The sequence below is a fragment of the Nyctibius grandis genome, chromosome 8, assembly GCF_013368605.1.
Source record: "Nyctibius grandis isolate bNycGra1 chromosome 8, bNycGra1.pri, whole genome shotgun sequence".
In the NCBI taxonomy this organism is placed as follows: domain Eukaryota; kingdom Metazoa; phylum Chordata; class Aves; order Nyctibiiformes; family Nyctibiidae; genus Nyctibius; species Nyctibius grandis.
Genome location: NC_090665.1, coordinates 43,149,059 through 43,176,473, shown reverse-complemented (window position 1 = coordinate 43,176,473; position 27,415 = coordinate 43,149,059). Strand labels below are relative to the sequence as shown.

General features: G+C 40.8%; 1 protein-coding gene across 4 annotated transcripts in view; it reads right to left on the bottom strand.

The window, feature by feature from the left end:
- The window catches only part of ZFYVE9 (zinc finger FYVE-type containing 9), a 61,290-nt gene extending 48,874 nt beyond the window's left edge, over window positions 1-12,416 (bottom strand). For 3 of the 4 annotated variants that reach the window (XM_068407164.1, XM_068407163.1, XM_068407169.1), the window contains exon 1: window positions 12,257-12,416. The gene's annotated coding sequence lies outside the window, so the exon portion shown is untranslated. Of the gene's footprint in view, window positions 1-8,853; window positions 8,923-12,256 lie in introns of those variants that run through there. The other variant, XM_068407166.1, reaches the window with a different exon arrangement.
- Window positions 12,417-27,415: the final 14,999 nt, after the last annotated feature.

The window sequence follows — 27,415 nt, the reverse complement described above, 5'->3', positions numbered from 1 at the left end:
ATTAATAAATTAAACTAGCAGCCATGCAATGCAACCAGAAAAAAAAAAGAATTGTTTTTAAAACTCTAATTTATTAAAGGAGACTCAGCAAATAACAACAATATTTTTCAAAAATACCCTGAGAAACAGTTCAGGATTAGAAAATCCCATTAAAACTCGCCATAAATCCATTTAGTAGGAAATACTAAAAACAGCTGCAAGAGATTAAATCTAACAAATATAAACAAGCTACAGTCACTGCTAATCCTTTTCCTGCACCAAAAGCTCAAGATGACCAAGTATCCTTCGGTTTTATTTCCTATAAATTGCTCATGTTCCTGCTACTCAAGGTAAATTAACCACAGAGTAGACTGGGGCATGGCAGGCTATTTCTGTGTAATACAACACTTTGTACCAGCTCACTACCCCTGAATGCTGACAAAAGATAAACTATTTCAATGTTGCATTGGTTTGTCTTTTTTCCAATCAACTGCACAAATAGAGTTGGACAATGCCTAAAGCAGAACAGTCTCTCTAATTATTTCACTAGTATTTGCATCTTTTCCCTTGACTTTTCCCCATGCCATTTCAAAGCTATTATTTTCACTTTTGTCTCCAGCCAAGTTTCCATAAGGAGACATTCACGCATGCCAGAGCAGCAGTAAGGCAGTCAAAAGAGCAGCAACTTTAAAGAAGTGTTATAGAAAGTATCACAGTCAAAAGTAACAGGGAGGCAAGAAAAATTACAGCAGCGTTATCAACCTTTGACCTCCAGTAAATAGGAGAAAGCAGCCCAACTGAAAAGGACACCTGCTTTATAACACTTTACAGTAGAAAATAAATTCCATTTCCTACCCTTTTTACAATTACAAGGAGAAAGAAATGGATTTATTTTCTTGACACAAAAAACGGCCTTGCCAAAAAGCCCGTACTTCCCCAGCACGCTGGGAAGGCAGCACCTGGAGACACGAACCATGCGTCCTTCTTCTATAACTACTTTTGACTGCCTCGAAAAGCATCCATCCCAGCTCTCTGGAAGAACAAATAGACAGGTTTACACCGCAGTGCTGCCTGCAATGCAAGTTTTTCCAGAGGAATACAGCTGGAAAAAAAGAGAAAATCCTTTCCTGAACTTATTCATATGCTCATAGACCTCACTTCAAAATGTAGTGGTTTATAAATCTAATGTTTTACACCACTTTGTTTCATACAACTCCCAAGTTTAAAATATTGTATACAACAACAAAAATAAGTCACAGTGTATTAAATATGAAATCATGTTTCTTAATTTGTGCATGGATTTCATGTAATGTCATCAATGTAGCAATGTGCTTTTTAAAAAAAATCAATACATTTATCAATACATTTAACATACTGAACTGAAGCTGTTATTTAACTTTATTCAAATACAAACTAAAGTAAAACACATAAAATAAATAGGTTTATGAGATGACTTTTTATGATTCTATATTTGGGAAACAACGGTTTGACTATTAGAAGTTAATGTTTAACACATTTGAAGAATAAAATTATTTAAAGTCACACACTATGTATCTCAGAGTGGATTAATCCTGTATTTTAATAGTTTATGAGTTTTTCTTCTTTCTATTGCAGGATAGAAACAAGAATGAATCCCAAACATACTGATCGTTGTTTCAGATGTTTTTTAGATTTGGGCAATACGGGAAAAACTGACTAAGGTCCCCTAGAATCACTAATTAAATGCCTACAACTGCCAAGGAACTGTCATTTTATAAAACCCATGAGGGGCCGATATGTGCAGGTGCCGTGAGCAAAATCAGTATCTGATAACAAAAGCCAGAATCGCCACATAACCAGAATGGGACAGATTAAAAGGACAACAGGCAAAGAGGGAAACTGCTTTGCTATCATTCACTAGCCCATCAATTCTGAGTTGCACCCACTGGGGAGAGAAGCTGCTGGAAGCGACACAATTTATGCACTCAGCTGCTCTTTAGAGAAAGGACAACCTGTACAGAGACAAAGTCTGAAAGTCTACGGTCACTTTCTACTGAAGAGCAGTCAATCAGTTACTAAAGCTACCTTTATCAACACACGTGGACACATCCTCTTTCCAACGCTGCTGCGGTCATTTTTACTCATTTGATACTACATAACATAACAGTGTTCTAAAATCTTCCACATACACATTTTTAAGAAATATCTTGATTATAGACAGCAAACAGTTACCCTCTCAAATCCTATGTTATGTAGAGCTGGATTACTGTGCATCCCTGAAAATACATTCAGAGACCCATGAATTTTTATCTCACGCTCCCTTCAACCTGAAATTATCTCAAAGGAAGTAACTTTTAATTCCCATTAGCAATTTCATCTCTCCTATTGTGTTGACCTTTCTATTCATATCATGCCAAGATTAAACTTACTTATATACAAACATACAATACTAGCACATTATAAAATACTGTTGTTCATGATCTAACAACATTGCTGATTGATGTTCACGGTGCGCTATGTCTCAAGTCACCTGTAACTAGTAACTCACTCAATACAACTCAATACATCCATGGCAACAGTGTGCCCTGAAACTGCTATTTCTGAGTACCAGTCTCATTTATGCTGAGGTCCATTAACACGCTTCTAACAGTGCTGAAGAGACTAAGTGCCAACCAACAGAAATGGTGAGTAACTTGCACCCAGATTCGCCGTAAAGCTTTTTTTTCATTGCTCCCGTGGTACAATATGCCAACCAGGACATTTACTTAAAATTTATGTAAGACTCAGAAAAGCTTTAGTTATAAAACTAAGTGCCCGTGATTCTGTATTATTGTTGGCAGACACAGGAAATAAAGGCTTAACAGATAAAAATTTAAAAAAATTAAAGTGTTATTAATGAGTCAAAATACAGTTTGCAGAAATTTTACAGAGCTCTAGGAACACCAAATCCTCCGAAACTCACGTGCAACATTTCGCAGATAGTCCAAAACTGAGGAACCTCAGCCACTTCTTTTGCTCACTGATATGGTGGTTGATTCTGCTCAGCCATGAATCCCTACCTCTTTTCTTTACCTCTCCTTCTTAGACTGTAGTATATTATTGTGTTCCATTTGCTTCGCTGATTAGTCTTATTTTCCTCCCTCAAACACATTCCTTCCTCATTCACTTCTCTCTGTGTCCGTTTTCTTTCTCCCTATCCATGCTTCCTTCCTTCTCTGACAAAAAAATGAGACACCCCATGTGTTTCAACATCACTGTTCAGATCCACTGGTATAAACCAGTTGCAAATTACCTTATTAACCACATGATATTATTCCTCACTTCTAAGAATGATAGGAACAAATCCAGTAACAGTGGTGATGCGTTCACTTTGCAAACATAAATGAAAGCCTTTAGATAAAATAGTTATAAAAAAAGAGAAAAAACCACATGTGGCCAAAATAATAGTCAAAACATAAGACATCATTGTGACTGTCGACCTGCCTTCTACCTATCCTCATCATTATTCACTGATGTCATGGCTCCTTCATGAATTCATTTAAACACTCAGCCTTTAAGACTGTGAAATACACTTTCTGACACACACACACACTGGATGTCCAACATCTAGGATCAGCACAGCTACCTGCTTCCCTCAAGCATCTATGTATTTGAAACCTCTAGCTAAGACAAGTTTTATTAATCACATAGGAGCCACTATTTATACATTTCCTCAAAACAGAAGGTACAACTGCATCTACAAGCCATCTATACGTAAATTAAGCTTAATGGAAAAAAAAAAAAGAGAAAATATAACACAAAGGGCATTACAGGAGAAGAACGAGGGAACAAAACTGTTATATATACACATATTTATTGCCCATGAGTCTCAAGAAAAAATATCTAATTCTCATCATAATAAACTCCATGTTCATTCTACAGGAGTATACAAAAAAAAATCTATGTACAAATTCCAGCAATAGGTTAAAATGCATTTTAAAGGTGACTTGTTAACTAAAACTAAGGTAAACACAATATAGAGGCTATTATGCCAGTGCACTAATATAACTACTTGAAAGCACAAAAGTATGTAGGTAGACTGATGCTTGAAGTTAAGTAAGTAATGACCTTCTAAAGTTACATTTATAAAAGAATCAAGAAAGAACTGTAAAATACATGAAGTATACTGGGGTTTTATTCAGCCTTCATCACTGATACAAAAACACAGTATGAAATTCCTACAATGAATGCAATTTGATGTCTCAGTTAAGAGGCTGGTTCAATATACATACTATTTAAAGCAATCTGTTAATAATATGACCTAAGAAGTGGGCTTTGCACATACTTTCAAGTTCACCAAATAAGACATCATTAAAATACTCATTTTGAATTAACCAATACAGCACTCACAATGTAACTTCCTAACAAGATGACAACCAATATGCTCTGCTAAACTATCAAACTGGCCAGCAAACAGAAACAGTAGCTGTGTCCTGAAGTATAAACCCCACAAGGGTGTAGGTCAGATACTTGTGCCTCTCTCTAGAAAACACAAGTCTCAGAAGCAAGCTATAGCATATATTTCTACTGTATTGCAGAATAACGTGCAATTTCAAAAAAGACTGCTAGATAAATGAAAAAAAAAATAATAGGCAAAGAGGGAACTTTCCTCTTACACGATCTCAATTCATATAAAATGTTCATTTATCTGCATTACAGTGCAGATAGGGAATAAAAAATTACATTGACATGATTGGTTTGCTGGGTATATTTTAACCATATAACTTTTGTGTCTCCTCCACCCTACAAAGAAAACTCAGTATTCATAGTCTCAGTAACACAAATAAGAAGAGGACTTATGTACTGGAAATTGAGATTATGGGATCATAGTGTTCACTTACTATTTTTTATGCTCATCTTTCCCACCTCCAAAAAAAAAGTTCATGAAAATTAGTATCTGCACAGTAAAAACAAACCCAAATGACTGTCCTTTGGGGGAATAGCAAGCTGCTATATGTATTTTTGGCAGCAACCTGCTGGGCAATCAATACCCACACAGCTCTGGAAAAAACAGAATTATGGTGTTATGTGAGAAAGCTGGGGTTACTGCAGAGGGGGAAGGAAGGGAAGAGATACTAAGGGGCAAAAAGTATTTAAATCTACAGAAAAACAAGTTTCTTTCATGCCACTGATGGCAGAACAATATGCTTACCAATAAAGTATCTCGAAGGACTTGGGTACATATAACATCAGATTCAGTTTACACTATAAAACTCATTCAATACATCTTCTAATTCAAAACAAAACCTAGCTCTCTCCATCTCCAGATCTTGTAAGAATTTCCCTGCTACTTACAAAATCTTTCACAAATTCTAAAGAATTATGGGTGGAAAATAACTCCTAGCCATCAGAAACGAATCTGGATTTAGATTCCCACTGTTTCAGCAGAGTGATGGGAGCTCCCAGCACACTGCACTGACTCAACCCAAGAACCACTAAGCTTTTTTGAGCACAGCTTAATCAAGCCCAGTTCTCTGCTCTCAGTCTTGCACAACATCAGGCAACATGCACCCTGGATCTGTGATGTCCTAAAAAGACAGGTAAGCATTATCCCTATTCAACAGTTAGTGGAACTGACACACATAGAGATCCAAGATACACGCTCTTCTCTTTCATATCATGATTATTTAAGAAATCACCAGCACCAGATATCCACCCCTCTTCTGCGACAGATTACTGAGGCCCACTTGCCTTTCCTTCTCTATAACACAAGCAGAAAACACAAATGTGCTATGTCTTCGGTCACTGTACTTCCCAATCTGGTGCAGAAAGAAAAATAATTTGATTTTGTTTAAATTGATATGCAAAGCTCAGAGCTGCAGAACTTGAAGAGGGAATCCAAATTTAATTCTGCCAGGCATCTTCAGCAGATGACTGGGGCAGGGATGACCTGTGTCACCCACACATAGATCATCAAAGTCTACCTCAGAGATACTGGATGTGCAGCACACCCAAGATCAGAATGAGGTCTGAGCACAACACAGACCAGAGGAATCTAGATCACCAGAAACCTGGCCCCATATCCTACTGCTAATGACACCATTCTTAAGCCATCCTCCTAAAATCCAATAATTCAAAAAAAAAAGAGAGAGAAAAAAAAATAATGAAAGCTGTTGAAGAAGAAAAGGAAACAGATGAGAGAACAGTTTCATTGTCTGGGTTAAAAGAAATGTAAAAGTACAGTAAATAATAACTAAGAAACAAAAAACTCACAGATCTGAAAATATCTGCAATTTTTGTGCTGTAGTATCTCCCAAACTTCCAATAATCTGACTGGCCAACCAATCGAGCAATAAATTTTATGCATAGTCACATGATTTGCCAATTCTTCTTGAATTTATAACTATATACACTATAAATTCATAGTTTCAAATGGCTTGGCCTTATTTTAGTGAGCCTAAATCAATCATCTAGATCACACTTGGAGTGCAAACAGGTAAGTCAACATGTACGCTAAGTTCAAAGTGGAGTTTTGACACTACAAAACTGAATCTGGAAACAGAAAAGCTCCTCTAATAGTCAGTGTCATTCACAGATAAAGAGGCTATTATGCGATTTAGAAAGCTCTTTGATCTGCTTCTTACACTGAACACTACCAACTCCTTTCAAGTTCATCATACTGCTTTTTAGAAAAATGTACCAGTGTATGTTCCTCCATTCATAATCTTCTATGAATTTTCTAATGTATTTCACCCATATTACTTCCCCAAATAAAATTTTAAACTTAAAGTGAAATATAAATGTTGTACTCAGATCACCTATATAAAGATTGAGTTCTCTTATTTATAAAAACAGGCTGTGATATATCATAGAAATAAACAAAAACTTCCGTACTAGAGTAATTTTAAAAATTGCAAGAATCCAGAAGTAAGGCTGGTAAGTATTACTAGGGCAGCTACAGCACTTCTGTAATTGATAGAGCACTCGTGAATCTCTGACATAAGTATGGCCTGATTTCAAATTATCACCTGATAGCAAATGACCTCTGGATTCTGAAAAGAGGGAAGGATAGTTCCTCCCAGCTATCACTTCACTAACAAATTTTTTTCAGGGCACTGAACTTATGATATATACTAAACATTTTGCCTTTTTATGTAGGCCCACAACTGTTCTTTGGCAAAATTAAAGTACAAGAAGTCAATAAGTAAGACTCACAATGAAGCATTACCAGTAAGTATAGTCATAATTTGGTAGATAGCATTTCTTTTCTAACTCTTAACTGGACAAGGGATTTTCTCAACACAAGCAAAGGCTCAAAACATTTCCAGCGCTCTGATCATGCCGAATTCCTCTGTCACTAATGAAGAATAGCTAGAGAATAGTCCTAAAATAGTTACCAAACTGAAGTCTACAACACCGAAGTATTTTCATAGGTAGATAACAGCAGAAAAAAAAACAGTTCCAGCTTTGTCTGCATTAGGCTTTAGGGCTTTTTTCTAACTACTGCAAATGCCAGTTCAGCTCCAGCCAGGCCAAAAACCAGGAAGACACAAGTGAAGACACACTACTGCATTATTTTATATGCAAAGCCATACCCTAAACCAGGGTTCAGCATCACTAGCTAAAGTACCAGTTGATTCCTCAAGCCACTTTCAATTGTAAAGTCCTACTCAACTTCATTATGCAATCAACCTCTTAAAAAAATTCATCAAGCCTCCTGTCGATATTAAAAGGAGGGGGGAAAAGTATAGAAAACAGAAGCAAAATATATACTAGTAGCATGCAATACAATTCTTGATGGAAAACCTAGACAATCCCAGCAGAGCATACTGGAACGCTTCTGGACCTTCAGCGTATTCCCTTAAACAACTGATACTACAGTGACCCCACTGACTCGTAAGGTAGACTTGTACCTTCAGTTGTCATCAAAACATCAGAGATACAAGTAATATTAACACATAGCAAACAAGACAAAGATATTTATATATTCTATATACAATACAGAGATAGAATATAGCCATTAGCATTATCTGCAAATAATTCAATATGAAGGTTAGTAATTGCTACTCAAGAACACAGAGACAAACGAAAAACCAATGCAAGCGGAAATCCAACACTGAAGTCCATGTTTTCATTTGCCCAACACACAGTGGACACTGGAGATAGAATACGTGAAAAGTTTAATATATGGACACCAAAACTTCAAAACATAACATATGGTCAGACTGCCACATATTGAAAATTCCAAATTCATCAAATTTTACATGGAAGTAAAACAACCTTAAAGTTTCTTTAAGCTCTCTCCTCACTGGCCTTCATAATTAAGGCAACTATTGCCTTAGTTTTTACTTAGACTGAAGATATCACACAAGCTATTCAGAGAGTGCTCTAGCTCCACACTTTCTAAAACACAGAAAATCTACAGACTGTTGACTCCACACCTGTTTTTCACATAGTTTATCACTTTTCTTCTTTTTTTTTTTTTGCCTTTTTTTTTACTCTAACAGAACTATGCCCACATAAAATTCAACTGCCTGGACTTACTTCTTTAAGTCAACTCCCACCTGAGCAGATGTAGATGAAAGAATATGGAAGGAACAATTTACCCAGTGTTGTCACCCGTAAGTTCATGGCCACCCACTGTCTGTCTTTAACCTATATTTTAAAATGAATTAGATTTCTCTAGTAACAACCTTTAAAATAGTTTAAGTGACCCTTTATGGATTTCTTCTACCGTTCACCTTCAGTCTATTTGATGCTGATGTGCTAGTTGGAGGGCTGTTATTTCTGAAAAATAAGTATCAATATTACACATTTCCACTTATCTCTTATAGCAACACAACAGTAATATAATTACTATTGTAATACTCCAGTAATAAACAATACTGGTCAGTGAAAGAATACATATAAACTCACCTTAAAAGTATTTTTCCTATTCCACCTGTCTGCTATAGCAGTCTGAATAGTAGCATTCCTAAATATCCCAAACACCGCATGTGTATGATGCAAGAGGGAGAAAACATCATAAAGCACATTCAGGAAACAAACACCTGTCAAAGATAAAAGCACTGACTGCAGCATTCCATTAATCCCGATGAAAAGGTCCTCAGATCTGCAATGTCTTGTAATTTTCTCTAGAAACTAACTTTTAAAGGAATAACATAGTTTAATACCCTAGGTATGACAATCACACTCATTCCTTCCCACAAACACTGGTCGAGAATTAGACTCATTAAGATTTAACAGGGCACCTCAAAATCTACAAATGTTCAATGTCTAAAAAGAATCTTAACAGCTAAATTAAAAAAAAGAAATTGTGTTACACTTCAGTTTTAATTGAGTGACACCCAGTCAACCAAACAATACATAGAGAAGTACTTTATTTGTAAAACCAGAATCACTCATATCTACAAAATACATAATAATTATTATTTATATATAAAAATATATTTTTTTATGTATTATAACAGTTATTTACTTTTATCACATTGATTTTTCAAAGTGTGCTATTCTTTTGATAACCATATAGCGTGCTTTGCTCTAGCTGCTAGTCAAATAAATTTGTATGAATATGTATCCTGAATTCTAATTTAAGTAGAAACTACTATGACAACGAAGGATGCTTGATATATCTTTTAAAACTTCCCATCCATTTACATTAATTGATGTAATTGTCCCAGTGTTGCAAGATGTAGACAACACTTAAAGCCAACACAGAAGGAAAAGCTGTTTCTATCACCTAAAACTCAATACTTTAACTTACTTTCAGCCATTTAGTCTTGACTATATATTTCTTACCAATACAAAAAGCTTTGTAAACTTTTAGTATCATTGTACGGACACATTTCTCAATGCTTCACAAAAACAACAGGAGGGAAAAGTGAGCATGTTCACATTTCTGTTCATTTCAAAGTTCAAGACTCATAAAAAATCACAAATAGAGCTCTAAAACAGGCCACCTTTCAATTTCTTGAGAGACTTTAATCTTAACCACATTAAAAATATAAACAGTAGCTTTCATATAAAACTTTCAAAGCAGTCTACGAACATACTGGTGTCTTCCAACAATGTTCTGGAAAAGATCACCAATTCATCAGCACACAGACTAACCATGCACTGAAATTATTATCCCTCATCTGATTTTCTGTCAAGAAACTCACTTTTATTTGGAAGATTCTCAGCTTAGTGCATCGAAAAGATTTTTCTGATCAACCAAACATGAACACACAACTTATTCACAAAATCTACTTCTTTTTGGCCAACTTTTATTCAAAAGGAGAACTTCACTCTAATCCTTTTGCAAAATAATTTCCAGGTAATTTTTTATAGACAGCCTGTAAACCAGAAAACTAACAAGCTATTTTTTGCTGAAGTCGGCACAGCTAGTGGACAGGCAACAACAGACATTAAAAGCTTATCATTCTTTGGCCACAAGTTTTAATGCTGCATCTTTGTTCAGTCTCTACCTTTACTCCCTGAGACAATCACAGTCAGACTTTATGCCAAACTAAAAAAATTGTATTTCATCTCAGTCTTAGCCCCAGGCCTCAGATCCTGAAATGTGCATTTGAAAGTATTTAATCCCCAGCCTAACAGCTGACTCAAAGCTAACACACAAAAATAACACCCAATATCAGGACTCAGCATTGCAATTTTGGGGTGGTTTTTCATCCTTTTTCACACACTAAAGAAGGCACCATAAAGCAACAGACAGAGAGTCAATCGCAATGTGTCAGAACATGGTAACAACTTAGGTGCACATCAAGGCTTGAATTAGATGGAGGCTTGCTCAAAATTTTAGGCCCTTATTTAGCTTCTGTTTCAGATTCCCCAAACCTCTGAAGAGATGTTTAATTTTGCCTCTCCTGGGTCAAAGAGGCTGTTCTTCTCATTTTGTATCACATGCCATAACTTTATAAAAAGAAGTGCACTACTGGGCTCAGGCGTTAACAAAGGATTTTGATGTTGTTTCAGCCACTGAAGGTGTATTTAAAATCTGGATTCATTCCATGCAATCAAAAATTATTTGCTAATAAAAGTTAATTACAATGTTTTAAAACACTGCCTAGTCAGTAAAATGCTGCCTAAAGAAAATAAAAGCTTTTATTCAAGTAGAGCATCTTTTTTTTTTTAATTATTATTTTACTTGTTTATACAGGGCCCCTTCCAGTTTTGGATTGAGCCTGGACGGAAATATTGAGGGTAGTGTTATTCAGAAATTCTAATCTAATACAATCATACTTAATAAAAAGATTGCCAGAATTTGAGATTCCGTATTCAGTCAACTTCTAATATTTGAACAGAATGAAAATATGTGTAAAAATCAAACCCCCTGAAAAACCTCTGTCACAAAGTAATCGGGAATATGTTATCTATAAATAAACAAGATAGTTAACACAAAAACATAAAAGTCTATCAATTCCCATCTGCTACTTCTCAGTCTGGTTAACAACATAAAAGCACTTCTTCAGCCACCCTCCATCATATGCACCTATTTCACCGAAACATTTACGAGCAAGTAACTAACCCACCTCTGCAAAAAGTCTGACATGCCAAGAGTGCCAGTTATTCTTAGAGTGAGACATGACCACAGTTTCACGTAATTAGAGATGTTATAAAACGCATCCCGCCCGCTCGCCCCATCCCCCTCCACCACTACCACCATTGCAGGAGTGACTTGTTACACATCGCGAGGAGCAAGTAACATTCCCTGCCCGGCGAGACAGCGCTGATCAGGCCATAAAAAGGGCACGGGATGCAAACAGGGATCCTCCCCTCTCCGGGCCGGCGGCCGAGGCTGCCCGCCGGCTCCCGAGCGCACGGCGCGGCCCGGGGAACAGCCTCGCCTTGCCCCGCACCGGCGGCACACGGGGGGTCCCAGGGGGAGCCCCGATGGAGGACGGCAAGAGCTCTTTCCCTTTCTCCACGATCGCCGGAGCTGGGAGAAAGGTGCCCCGGCCGCGCCGGGGAGGGGGTCACCCAGTCCAAGCACCCGGGGACGGAGCGGAATGGCGGGGAGGGGGCTCGAGAACCCGCGTCGCCGCCGGTGAGGGCTCAGGGATGATCGCTGCTTTCCCCCCCGGCGGCGAGGCGCCTCTCCCCTTGGCGGCGTGCAGGGGACAAGGGCGGCGGGGTGAGGGGGCACCCGGAGCCCCCAGATCCTGGGCCGGCGCGGTGGCGGCGACACGGCGACTCCGCTGAGGCGTCGGAGCCCTCCCTGCCCGCCCGCGGGGCCTCGCTCCGGGCGGCGGGGGCCCGGGGAGCGGGATACCCCGGCCTCCCGGGCCTGGGGGCGGAGGGCTGGGCGCCGCTCACTCACCTCGGGAGGCAGCAGGCACCGCCGGGTCTGCATGGCGAGGGGGATCCCCCGGGGCCGCGCTCCGCCGCCGCTCGCTCCCGGGCGGGCCCCGCAGACCCCGCGAGCGCTGGAGAGGCCGGCGCCCGCCCTCACCGCCTGCCAGCCGGGCTCGCTCGCTGGCTCCGCGGCCAAGGCCGCCGCAGCTACCGGCAGCCAGCGCCCCCTGGCCGGCCCCAGAGGCAGCGCACGGCACTGCGGCACCGCCGGGGAGGCAGTGCGGAGCCTGCCGCACCCCCGCCCCGCGGCGCGGGGGGCCGGGCAGGCCGCGCCGCCACCTCCGGCCCGGCCGCCTACCGCCGGGCGTCACGGGCGGAGAGCGGGAGGAGTCACCCGGCGCAGGAGGACGCACCGCGGAGGCAGCCTGCCCGCTCACCCCCCGCGGGGTCCCGCCAAGCCTGCGGGCCACCACCGAGCCCGCGCGGCCCCGCAGCCGGGGCCTCCCGCCCACACACACACGCGCGGAGGGCGGCACCGGGGGGCGCCGCAAACCAACGGCGGGCAGCCCGGCAGAGGGGCTGCGGGAGGCGCAGCCGTGCTGCTGCCCACGCCGCGGGGAGTCACCCACCGCTGCCCGGGCAGTGCGCGGCGCGCCGCTGTGCCCTCGGCCGAGGGACCTGCCCCGCAGCCGGCTGCAACTGCACCTGCACACTGTAGGCAGAAGGATGCGCGGCTGGAGCCGTTCATCTTTTATTTCGCCATTTCATATCGAGCACCTTCAAAATCAGAGAGGGACCCCCTGTCCCGTGGGACACCCACAGCGCCCACACGGCCGCCCTGAGGGGTGCATGGGTGCGCGGACGCGGAGCCACCCGCTCAAAGACACGTTAACTCTTCAGCAAAGCAGGATTCCAGAAAAAAACACGCTCGTTCCTCACAGAAACAGCCTCAGAACTGCGACGGCAAAGTGACCGGTTATGCCAAACCGTAACTATGCGCCCGGAGTCTCACCGATCCTCCCTCTGAGAAGAGGCGGCCACGGCGGCGAGCGTGCTGGGAGCGGGACACCTCCCCCCGCCTGGCTGCAGGCACTCGGGACCTCGAGGAAATGTCACTCTCCCCCGTGTGACTTGCGGCGGTGCCGGGGGTGCGACGGGGCGAGGGTTGGGGAGGGCGGCCCGCCCCGGGCTGCCGTACCCGGCTACGGCGCGCACCGCCGCCCCCTGCTGGGCGGAGGGCAGCGCCCCTCAGCAACGCCTCACGCCCCTCTAACGACTCGCCCCGCCGGCGGCCTCACCCTTCCCGCGCGAACCCTCACCGCCTCAGCAGCCCCTCGCCTCGGGAGCCCCTCGCCTTGGCTCCCCCTCAGGAAGGGCTCGCCCCGCGCCGGGGAAAGGGGGAAGAGCCGCCGTCCCCTCACCTTAGGACAGCGCTCCGGCCTCCTAGGAGGCAGGGAAAGGCGGGTGTGGTGACTGCTAATGCAGTTGCACCGCCGTTCCCGCTTCTCAGGTCTTTGCACTTGCAGGCTATAACTTTCCAGCAGGTTGGGCTTCTCCATTAACTCCCTACATACAGCAGTGAATATGGTGTAATGAACCCCGGAGATAAAATCTAGGCCTTCTTGCTCCAAGAGCATCAGCCCATCCCATTTGAAAGGGAAGCACTTAATGTTTATTCATTGATTCTTGTAGAACTATGTGCTTTTCAAGCAGAAAATACAAGATACTCCAAATCAACTGAATCATCAATCCATGGGAAAAGAGCTGAGGAGATAAAAATATGCTAATCAATCATAGCTGGTAGTAGCATGTTAATGGAGATGGAATTTATTTTCTCCCATAAAGCGTTCCCGGTTCACCCCGACTTGGCTATCTCTTTAGCAATTAGTGGTATCATGCTTGTACAGCACAGAAGCGGAGTTCAGATCAGTCCAATACACTATTACTATCCTCACAACAATTTTCATGAAACACCTCAGACTGCTAAACACACAATATGCCTGACAAACAAAAGGGAAATAAATTAAAGGGTGAGCAACGTAACACTTCATACCCTCTGGCCAAATGCATGCAAACACATAGGTTTGCCATCTACATATGTGTCACGGAGGCATATCAGTACCATAATTTTGTTCTATTTTAATCCCTCTGCATATAGCCATTCATTGGAATGTTTTCTCACCAAACACTGAGAGTTTTTACCTGAAGGATATCATAACTGGCTGTTTTGCAAGAAGGCCATCTCATGAAAGCATGCAAAAAAGGAGTTAGGAGTGATGGGAAGCATCTCTATGAGTTAAGGTGATGGGACATGGTCTCATGCTCTGTCCCTTCTCGATATCTGCATGTATCTTTGATGCCACATGACTTGTTCTCAATGAAGATGTATCTAGAGGAACAGGAACTCAGCAAAACTTAGGTTGCTGCTCCAGGCAGTTGTGGTGCCAGACACCTGAGCTTAAAGCTGGGAGATTGCTCATCCTGTGTTCTCAATGTGCTCCCTCTGCTAGTGTCCAAACAGGAAACATTTGGGTATGGATAGTGAGAGACACTATAGTGAGAGACACTATATACAAACCAAATCAATACTTTTGATCCCAAGCCCCAGCAAGGCTATGGCTTTGCGCATTCAGTGCAAGTGTCAGAGTTACAAATTCTCCAAAAAATATCTTCAGCTTTTCCATGTACATCAGCCTCATGTCAGTGAGCCTCCACAGCGTCACGTTAAGAAAACATGCCTAATAGTACCCGACATGATAGCATGGACTTTTGGTATTGAGTTTACCACCTCTTTTCCCAAGTCTTTTACCATCTTTGCCCAGCTCTTCACGAGAAAGGACCAAGGAAGAGGCACGAAGGAGAGCATAGGGAAGAGAAGACTCTAACTTGCAAAAGGCAGGGAACTGGAAAATATATGAGAAGACCACAGTTAGAAAGGTGAAGGGAAGCTATGAGATGCCCTAGTTGAAGAGGGGAGCAGAGAGTTACAGAGTCAATAACAATGTATGTACACTGGGAGCTAGGAGTTATGGGCAATTGCTACAGGATTCAAAATGATGCAAGAGTAAGCTATGAACAACGGAGTTAAGGACAAATCTGGTCTGTATTTGAGGAAGAGCCAGATGATACATGAATATCATGTGATGATGATGAAATACATTCCATTACAAGAGGCACTGAGGAGGATGTTAAACAGAAGCTAATAAAGTTGGGCATCAGCAGGTCTAGGTAACTTGCATCCAAAAGTTTTAAAAGCACTGGCACAGAGTATCTTTAGACCATTAACGCTGATTTTCAATAAATCTTGAAACACTGTTAAAGTTCCAGAGGACTGGATGAAATATTGTACCAATATTTTAAAAGGGTAAACAAGGTGACCAGGGTAATTACAACCTGCCAGCCTGATGAGAATTCTGGGTAATATAATGGGACATTATCTACATTACTTGATTAAAAAAGAATTAAAGGATGGAAACAAAATAAATGCAAATTAATGTGGAAAATAAATCTTGCCAAAATAATTTGATTTTTTAATGGCATTAGCAAGTTTGGTTGATCAAGGTAAGCAAGTCTGCAAAATATTTGTTTTGGTACCTTGCAGCATTTTAATTAAGAAGCCAGAATGATACAGACTCATCACAGCACATATCAGATTGTTCTGGCTAACTGACAGTTACAAAGTGAGGAAATAAGAAATCATCATCAAAGAATGTGTTTCTGGGCCCTGTAGCAATTAGTTCTACGCTATATTGTATTTACATTAATGGCTCTAAGGAAAGCATAAAATCATCACTTACAAAGTTTGCAAGTGATGTAAGCAATAGGGAGTGATAAATAACAAGTCATGATGTAAACTGAGGCAGCTTGATAACAAGTAATATGCATTTGTGTACAGCCAAATGTAAAAACATGCACGAAAGAATAAGGACCATGATTACAGGATGAGAGAATTTGTGCTCTAACAAGTTAATGCTCAAAAACCTCGAGAGTCATCACATACAATCAGAAGAAAATGAGCAAGTGGTGTGGTGCTGTGGCCAACAGGTTAATGCAATCCTTGGTTTTATAAACAGGAGGATATAGAAAGATGTCTTTATTTTTATCTGGTACTAGTCCAGCTGCTCCTGAAGTCTGATATCCAAATTCCTTAATTCCTTAATAGAAGCTGAAAAAAGATGGTTCAGAGAAGACCAATAAGAATGATTTAGATTGAAAGTGAAAATGTTCAATCTATTTCAGTGGCAAAAAAGAGGATAAAGGAGTGACTCAATCACAGGTTTTAAGTACTTCCAAAATTCAGTGACTATATGCTAAAGACAGATGTATTCAGCTTCCTGGTGAGATCTTCTGTGAGTGAAGGTAATTAATCACTGAGATACTTTAGGGAGGAACAAGTTAGATTTCCCAGCACTGGAAATGTCAAAATCAAAATTAGGTGCTTTTAAAAACTATATTTTAAGACAAGCAGGAGTTCAGTCCTGTAAGTCTATTACCCATGAGATACAACTACATGATCACAGCTGTGGATTCTGGTTACCAGTCTATGCAGAAGTCAATTTCCTTGGGCACTGAAGTAACAATCTGTCATCCCTTTCCGCATCATCTGACACAGATCATGTGCTCTTGATCACATGATGGGAGCAGCCTTGGGGATGGTAATGTTTACATGGGTTGAAGGGATGGGTGGACTTGTTCACAGAAGGCAAATCCTTTGAAGCATATTGCAGACAAAGATAACATTTCTCACTCAAGAAGTCTGAGACAGACGTTGCTGGAAGCTGGGAGGTTACTCCTGACAAGTGTGACTATATGATTATCCTGCTACTAAACTCTTTCTCTGGCATCTGCTTCTGGCCACTGTCACAGGCACGGTACTCATCTTTCACATACCAAGCAGTCTCTCAGGTCCATACCAAAGCTGACCCACCCCTGGTCTTTGAACAGTGGAGTGGGAGTTTTAGTGGGAGCAGAGAATAGATGCTTGATGATAAATAGGCATAGGTGTAGGAGAGGACAAGGACCAGGGGAGAGAAGAAGAGGAACATTTGATATTAGAAGGTCAAAGACAGACTTGGGTAAGGGATTGTACACGAGGCTCTGGACCTTCTCAGAATCTGGCATTGATTGAAACATTCACAAGTCTGCTGCTCTGATGTGGTATCATCAAACAATTAGGAAACCTCGCAGCAAAATGTTCATTACTTTCCCAGTGTATTTCCTGATATAGATACTCAGTCTTCTACTGATATGCAAGATCTCGAGTAGAAAAGGCCTGTGCTGTGAACGTAAGCGTCCAAACCTCTCGGGTGACTGAAGCTTTTATTGATAGTTCCATGAATGTTGACTTCTTTCCATATAGTAGCTAGCAACTACTTGCATACCACACTCTGACAGAAACAATACTCTAAATGTTCATTGCTACCACCACTGCTAGTAGAGTGCTTAGTCATCATTTAACCAGCTTCTGTTGTAAAAAAAACCAACTCGCTGATTACACCCAGAGAAAGACACCAAGAGACCTTCAGTGAAGGTTACAATGTCGTGATTTTGCCCTCAAGTGGCTGAGTGACTAGTCCAGCTCCTGTGGCATCTGTCTTAATGCATCTTTATTACCTCATCAGCCTTGGATCTTTGATTTTTCTAAATTTTGTGCAGGCTTCATCCATTATACTCTAGTGCTACCTGCACCAGAACAATCTGAATCAATAAAAACGCTTGGCTAAACATCGTCAGAATCCTATATTAAGGTTAACTCAGTCTTAGTGAGTCATACAATAAAGCCACTAATACATGAGCACTTAATTAATCTATGATGCATTTTCCACCAGATATGACTTAATCTCTAGAAAAGAAAAAGACCTGCTAGGTCACTCTCTCATTGCATGGGTCAATTTAGAGTCATTCCATGCTGAATACCTATTCTTATTTTGTCCAGTTTAAATTTTAAACATGCCATGTATTCTTAGCAGTAAAAAAAAGATGGCATTTTAATCCTTTCCAACAGTAAACCCACATAGGTTATGCACTTAAAAGGGGACATAACTTCTTTACTGTCTATGCTGGCTACATCTTGAAACATCCATCACTTTTCTCTCCATATTCCAGACACTTGCCTAGAGGCTCTGAAAGATCTATGTCTGTATCTGTGTCAAACTTACGTCTAAGCTTGAGCAAGGGTTTTGGACTTTAATTACACCTTGAATTTTTTTTTTCTCTCCCTCTGGCACCCATTTTAGCTTATTAGCCCAAGCTTCATAAGGAAAACACACTTATTCAATTAAATTGTCTTTCTTTTCCCCTCCCTCCTTCCCATATCTTTAGGATCTCTTGGCCAATTTCAGCCACGGCTGAAAAAGTGGTAAGTCTCAAAAGAAATTAAGTTCTTACAAGTTTTGTGGCAATCTGTGGCCAGGCACAGAGGGGGCGAGCCAAAGCGAGTCCAGCTCAGCTGGTACATATTCAGTGCGGCAGCAGCCAGTTTGTCAACCAGCGCGTGCTCCGGCTGCTCAGGCAGCATGCACGCACCGCCGCATTACGCCCAGCATATGCTGTTTCGGCCTAGGAGCGTTGCAGGGAATGTGGAGGAAGCTGAGGTCATTGTGGTAGGAGGGTCATCATGGACGTGGCAGGGCAAGGGTTATTGCAAGGAAGAGATCAGAGGGTGAAGACACAAATCCATGTGCAAACAAGGGCTATTTTTCCAATACTCAGAGGACAACTTTTCAAGGGTTGTTATTTGGACTCGGTATTTGAGACTGAAATGTGATACTTAGGTAATTTGAAACCCTCTACTAAGCAAGAAGTCAAATTACATGATTTAGTAGTCCCTGTTAACAATAAACATTTGAATCACTTCATTCTTATTGTTTATTTTGCTATTCATCTGTATTTGGAAGCCCTGGAAATGCTTTAGTACCTTTCTGATCACATTCCTGGTTTGACCAGAAGCTGGAAATGCCTTTAGTGAATACCCATGGGGATCGAGTATTTGTGAGGGTGTTCCAGGTGAACATGTCTGTGCTCAGTAACAAAAAACCTGCCAGGATTTGGAATCGGGAGAAACAAGTTCTTGTTCAACTCCTCAGCTGACTTGCTGAGTGACACTTAACCCATCTGATCCTCTCTCCTTGTGTGTACACTAGAAGTCGTTATATTTACAGCATGAGTAAGTATTGCATGAGACCTTATGAAGGTCTGTGAAACCACTTTGAGAGTCTGCTATGAAAAGTGTTATTATGATGATTACATGAAAAACTATCATTTGGAAGATATGAAATCATCACCTAAATATGTGCTTTCTGGTTTACTGAAACAAAAGACCTTTGAGATTCAAAAATGAATAAGAGTTTGAAAGATTAGCTCCATCTAGAGAACTTCATCTTCCTAAAATGCTGAGACATATGCATCTAAAAGTACTTTACAAATAGTTGAAACCTGTTAGCGCCGCCCCCCCCCCCCGCCCAAGGATTAAGCAAACTGCTCCATGTTGCTCAAAAAACGCATTTAAGAGTTTGGATGAAAATCATAGAACTCTTGCTTTTAGATCCTATTCCGTGTATATTGGGATATCACTTGGCTGTGATGCTGTTTAATTTCATCAATCATATAAAACCTTCCATCTTTCAAAGAGGATAGTACTCCAGGAATAATGTTGGAGCTGTGCCAGAGGATGGTAGAAGGTAGGAGTATTGAGATTCTCATTGTTTGGATAAAAGTCGTAATTCATGCCACTTTGGTCTAAAAAATCTGCGTTAAGTATGATATGTTGGTGAGGAGGGAGGGACCGGCATATCTCACAACTTCTGGAAGGAAGTTTCTAAGTTGTTGATAGCCCTTTCTAAAAAGCCATATGCATTTTTCCCATACATGCCACCAATATATCTACACTTCATGGCCAATAGGAAGCACAATGGTGAAGAACAGGTGATTTTTAAACTGAGATTCTCCAAAACTAGACCAGATATGGGCCTACAAGAGAGCTTACAAACCCATAAAGTAGGTCTACATAAATAAAAGTCTCAGGCACTTGTGTGGGCTTCAGCGAATGTACTCAGTGCTCGATGCACTCACTCGTAGAGGCAAGACTTATTCAACATGCTGGCTGAGAACAAACTGCATCAGACACTTTAGAAAGGAATTCCATCAGCAAACAGTAGCACAGAGGATGTTTTGTGGAGGATTTTTGAATTACTCTTTTTGTGAACCAAAACCCACTCCCTCCAGTCTCAACACATCAGATGCAAGGAAAATTTTAGGAACAAAACAATTTTAGAGAAATCAAAACACTACAGTTCAAACTTGACTTGATTTTAATTATATATAGTACAAAATAAAACTATTTCAAACTGAAAAATCATATCACCATAGGTATTATTAAATAACCCATTATTAAGAATGTTGAGGTTATATCTTTTGATGTGAGACTTTTCTTTTGTTTCTTCCAACATAACTATATGCCATGACCAAAGAAGCTGTCAGATTTTTTTACAGATTCAGTATACAAATGAAATAAATCAGTTCTTTGTTGTACTTATCTAATATAAATGGATACACATTTTATATAGAAAAAATCTAATCCTTTTTAAATCCCATTTTAATCTGTGATGTCTTGCAACAGTGAGTTCCACGCACTAATTGTGGTACTTTAAAATTATTTTCTTTCATCAAATGTAAATGCTCTACTGCACAATTTAACTTAATACCCTTTTTTTCTCATATAGGAACAATCAGTTTTACTTTCTCTATATAATCCTCCATTCTGTTTATTTCCGCTATGTTCCTTCTGATTCATCTTTGTTCTGCAAAAATTACGACATTTCAATTTCTCTTTAAATCACAAGTTTCTCTGCATCTTTATGTGGTGTCATGTTCAGTTTTTAGATCCTCAGTTACGTCCTTATTGGCAGGCTGAGGGCTATGGCCAGAGCTGAGAGGGCCGCGTCACCCAGTTAGAGCAGCATTGTCATAGCCGTGGTGTTACTGCCCTCTCTTTTGGAGGGTTAACAGTTACACAGCAACAAGCAGAGCTACCCACATGTACACCAGACCAGCTGAAAAATCAGGTTTTCTTCTTGGATGGTCAAACCTGAAAGTTAACACATCCCTCTGGAACAGCTCTGGACAGCTTTAACTTGCTTTTGTCAAAAACACGTAACATTCTGGAAATTCACCTTAAACATAAGAAAAAAATTCTCTATGGTAAGGGTGGTCAAACGCTGTCGCAGTTTGCCTGTAGAGGTTGTGGAGGCTCCACCCTTGGAGATACTCAAAACCCTACTGGACATGGTCCAGGGCAACCTGCTCTTGCTGACCCTGCTTGAGCAGAGGGTTAGAGACCTCCAGAGATCCCTTCCCACCTCTACCGTTCTGTGATTAAGTGAAAGGCACCTAAATATAAATCGAAGAACAAGGTGGGAACACAGACAAAGTAAACAGATGAAGGTCAGAAACTACTACTTCTGACTTCTTGTGTAGCATATGCTGTAAGAGCAGCACCAAACAGTGATGCATCCCATCTCTGTGGGCCTTACATACATTTGTGTGGAGCACCAGGGCCCTGAGAGGGAGTGCTACAATACATTTTTTTCTCAATACCTTCCTTCATCACCAAGTCCTCCAGATCTGCAGCTCTGTGAGTCTGAGGGAGGAGAGAGAAAGCTTCCAGTCTCAGTGGGAGGAGGGAGGACACAGAGGGAAGGAGCCCAGTGAGCCCTGGGGCATAGGAAGGCAGAGGATGAGGGACAACAGGAGCAGTGAGGGCACATCTTGCATGAAGCTCATAGCTTCTGCTTGAGGTAGGAAATAAGTTTCAGAAAAGGTCTTTGGTCCAAGTGTAGCGTTGTCAACATGTCTGTGAACATGCAGTCACATTTTTCCAGTATGGTTGGTTTTGTTTGAGGGGTTTTTTTTTGAGGGTGTAAACAGGAGTATAAACCTTAATCTAGAGTATCTTTTTTTCTTTCAGTGTTTATGTGAACGGTTTGATCTAATATGTATATATGAATTTATCCTTTAGGTCTTTCTGGATTCAAAGGAAGAGCTGGATTGTCTTTAGAAAGGAGAACTGAAACTTACTTGAAAGGAAGTGGTAGATGTAGTTGGCTCATTGTTATCTTAAGCATTTCCCTTCTTTGTTGTGCTGGAGATAACCAAATAGCTACTATGCATGGACATACATGACTCTCAAGCTCTGGTTCATGATTTTTTGTAATTAAATCATTCAATGCATAATAGAGTCAAACTCCAGCAAAAGGGATTTATTCTTGAAAGAATCTGGGAGGCACCACTTTTGCAACACTGTCTTGGGTTATCTGCTGTTGGCATGCTGATCTTTTCCACCCTACTTCTCCTTAATGACTGTGGGTGCGGTGGGCATCAAAACCACCATCCTTTGTGCATACAGTTTTTTTAAGCTAAGTCTTTTAAAGAAGAGAGGCTCACACATCTGCGCTGCAGATACAGGTGTATCTTCCTTTCCCCTTTAACAATTCAGGAATATGTTGCTTAACTTCAGACTAGACTTGAAAGAGGCAACTGGTGACTGCTACAGGAGAAAGTCGCAAATGACTGCCGCTACGGAGGTCACAGCAGAGGGAAGGCAGCCACCGTAGTAACTTTTAGCAGCGGGTGGCTTGTCAGTCAGCAACACGTAGGTCTAGACTTCTTTGTATGGTTATTTCTGCCCTATCAGAACTGCCACAGGGAATACAGAGCCCATACCTCAGAGGAAAGGTGTGATGGAGGGCAGGTAGAGAGGAGATGGTTAAAAAACATGGGCTCCTCTTGCTTTCATTAGTTCTTTGAGCAGTGAAACTGTTCACACACACACAGATTTGTTTAAGTACACCCTAAAGTATTCAAGGCATTAATGAAAATCCAAAGCATCTTGTTCATTTCAATTGCTTCTCCACCCACATTCTTCATTGAATTAAAGGATATCCTACACGCGCTTTTGTTTCACTTATTCCCCAAAGAGTGTTTCATCACACACCAGGCAAGGATCTTCAGCATATTCATAGTAACGTCTCAGTCATGGCATTCAGCATTATGATGTTCCTGGCACAAGGAATGTTATTAAAGGATTGAAGAGATGAATAGACAGCAGATTTCCCCAGGGCAGCACATGAGAAAATGGACATCAAAAGAATCTGGCTCAAAATGCAGTCAGTATTACCAGCTTCTGGCAGATCCCACTCACTTCTGAACAGTAACACTGTCAGGCTATGTTAGGGATATGTCCATCCTAGAACACCTCTGTAAAACTATGTTTGCTTATCCAGTAAAAGCACTCCCATTTCAACACCCACCCCTCTAGCTGAAGACAGCATAACCTTCATTAATCAAAAATATTTTGGGCCAAATCCAAATACAATCTTACTCAAATCATTAGCAATATCCCAGAGCAAATATGGCACAGGCTCTGTAGCTGTCAAAATTACCTTTTGTTTTCTCCAGTCATTTTTCACAAACACAAGTGGAATGCCCTTGAAACCCTGCAGATCTCTGAACGTGTGAATATCTCTTACAGGACGTGTAGTTTGTCACATATTACGTGTCACCTTCACAGACCCCAACAGGATGACAGGCCACAGTCCGGGACAGAAAATTTTTTAAATTTCTATTTCCTCTTTCACCAAAAACTTGTTGGATTTTATTTTCTTAAAGCTATTTTGAACCACGAGCAACAATTCTTGAGTAGGCATTGAGGAAGGAGCAGCACATATACTGACATGATGTCACCACCTGAATTATTATGCTGGGATAGAAAAATACTTTAAAAAGAAACATGGCCAAAATTATTATATCATTTAATTACAACCTATTTTCATGACAGGCCATCAGTTAATTAAGAGTGTCAAAATGCTGAATTGCCTCCAGCTTTTACATGCTTTGCAAATGACATGGAAGTCATCTTTTTAAATAGCAACAGCTTAACTGAAAATGTAAAACCCAGAGTGAAACACTTTGAAAAATGACGCAGTCACCTGAAGTGACAAGAAATTCCCACACCATAAATTTACTAGGGAAGACAGTTATAACCCATTTAATTTGCTCTCTGAAGATCATATTCACATGACAATTTTTTTGGTGTTCAAAACTATTTTTCTGAAATTGATATAATTTTAAGAGAGTTATAAAAAAGGAGCCTTAAGTGACTGTGGTCTGTGCACATGGCCTGGCACCTTCCCTCCAGACTGCTACAATACAGGCAAATGTAAAGCAGGAAAAGGCTTAGAGAAAGGATTTTTTATTTCTTCAGAAATAACTCACCTTCACTGATTCTCAAGTAACACATACAACACTAGAGAAAACTCTGTAGGTGGAATGATGTTTGAATAAACTTCAAAATGATGGAATTGTTTTACCCATTTATTATAACCTGGCACCAAATCCCTTATTCTCTTTATAGGAGAGTCTTTTTAAATAAATGATTTTGTATAAATTGTATAAGATAACAGTTTTATGTAAATTGTAGCAAAGCAAAAGGATACACTGGAAAGCAGACTGGATAGAAAACTCATGCCTGAACCAACCATCAAAGGATAAGAACAGTGCCCAAATGCGGAATTAAACTGAACATCTTGAAACCAAAATGAAAACAGTGCAGTCCCTCTCCCTCATTCCCTCTTTGGTAATGAGGTGGCCCTTTTGTTGGACAGCCAAAAAGAAAAGGTTTTGGGTTTGGTTTTTCTCCCAAGGAAAATGAGCGCTTAACACAAAAAAAAAACGCTGATGAGCAAACATCTCCCCCTATAGTTCGCAAAAAGCTGAGCACCTTAATAATACTAATGAAGAAAATCCTCTCTCTTGGCTGAAGAAGGGAACCAGGCTAAAACTGAGCCAGAACTTTATGTGGTATGGCAACATGGAAATGTATAGTTCAGGGAGAGTGCTTGAATAAAAAAGGATAAGGCTACAAGACAGCAATCTAAGAATGGAACAGAATTGTGGCAGGCTCGTGACAATGTCCAGGTGATTAACAAATTAGGGGTTGGAAAAGATGAAACTGAATTTCAAGATAATTTAGGTGTGGGACTAAGGGGAGTTCATCAGGCCTGTAATTTATGCAATAGGCAAAGGACTTCAAATACTAGAAGGAAACAAATGAGCTCCCTAAGCCGAGTTCAAAGTGCTCTTTATTACTAAAGACTTTGATCAAGAAAGTATTTGAGCTTGGTAAAAATGCCATTTACTATAACAGGCTGTGCAAATGAAAGCTGACCAGTAAACAAGAAGGGTTCACCTTGCCAGGGTAAGAAATATCTCAAAGCAATTTTCACAAAACTGTGATTGTTCAACAATTTTCTGTCTATTTCAAAGGGAGTATGTGCTGGATGGATCCTGTTAACAGGGTCCTCTCATGCTGTTTCTATAAGGAAGATGCCCTGAGCCCTGTAAATGGATTTTACTGCCATTTACAACTACTGGAAACCAGTTGTCATTAATTTGACTATACCTTAAATGATAACCTTCACAGGGAAAGGACCATCTTTTATTCTTGTTTACAGAAAGCAGTATATAACAAGGAGTTAGTATCCAGCAAGGCCCATTACACAAAATGATGATGCAACATTAATTGCACACTGTGCTCTCCCCTGAGCACTATCTTCAGCATTCAACAGACAGCCCTTGAGATCCAAGCATTCGCCCAACTGTGGCTGGAATGGCATTAGCTACACCCATTTCCACTAATGGTGGAAAATATCCCATTGGTGGCAGCTGCACTGGCTCAGCAAATGCTTCAGCTATCAGCCTGTGCTAGCCCTCTTACTCATGAAAACATACCTAAAATTCCTGTTTGCCAGGTGTGGTGTTGAATATGGACTGGTGAGTCTGGAATCCTGCAGGCATTGCCATATAAACACTAAATCACAGAAAAATTGAGTGCAAGAAGCAATAACATCACTGGTGTTATGTAAAGATCTCCTTGCTGAATACAAGTCACTAATTATTCCAGGCAGGTTTTGCCCTCTTCCCCATCAGTTCATTTCTGTTTCACTAGTACACATGAGGGGAAAAAAAAAAAAAAGGCAGAGACAATAAATGACATGATCAAGATGAATGTAAGTCAGCAGTGATGGCAAACAGGGAACTATTTGGTCTTACCGTCACAGACAAACCCCACCACTAAATCCCATGGCAGTGTACACATGTAGAGAGAACAGGGTCACGAGTACATATGCTCCTTCCACTTCTCCTATGAACTCGATGGCCCTGCTTGAACCTTCCTGTTCTCCTAGCAATGTTTTGACTTCACAGAAGCATGGCAACTCCCTGCTCAAACAAAAGGACATTGCTTCACTAGGGGTAATTAAGACTATAAAAAAAAAACCAACAGGCTTATTTATGCCTTGCTAAATCACATGATTGAGATTTTGTGGAGTCCTGTGAGTCAGAGCACTTGGGAAGCCCTGACCAGGTATTTCCTCAACATCTCAAAGAGAGATGTCTGTAAGTTGTTCAGCTTTGTAACACAGAAGTCAGTCAGCTGAATGTTTTGAGTTTGCTAAAAAAGGTTGGTACCCCATTTCAAACTGCCAGAACCCTTGCAAAACAATTTTGACTACGATCAGGATTAAGCACAATGTTAGCCAGTAGAATAGGGCACAGTAAATAATAGTATAAACAGCAGGAAGATGCTGGAGGGGGAGGGAGCAGAGAAAGAAAAAAGCTCTTTGGCATCTTTGACATCTGTCCTTTATCTTGCTTTTACCAAACAAGAGAGACATGCTGAGTATAAAACCTGCAGATATTTTTGCTTCAATAGGATTACTTAATGGTAGGAGCAACTGTTAAAGCTTGTTTTTATTGTGCAAGTAGATAGTGCATGTAATACCTCCCACGGCAATTTTTCATGGGACTGCTTATGAGGGTAAAACTAATCGAGGACAAGTATTTAATCACCTCTTTCTTATCCTGGCTTATCTAAGAGTTAACACAGAAGTACAAAAATTTAACCAAGGCACATCTCATACAAATTTTAAACACAGATTAATGTCTCAGCTGAGAAACTAATAAAAATAATTTCTCACCATGTTTATTCAATGCAAGTGAAGTCTTGTTCTGAATAGCTACTAGTTCACTTGTTCTTTCCTGACAAATGCTGGCCATCCCGAACCATAACGAACCTGAGGGCCCAAGCAGTTTGAAAGTATTAGCATACTGCGATGTCAGGCAGCCCAAA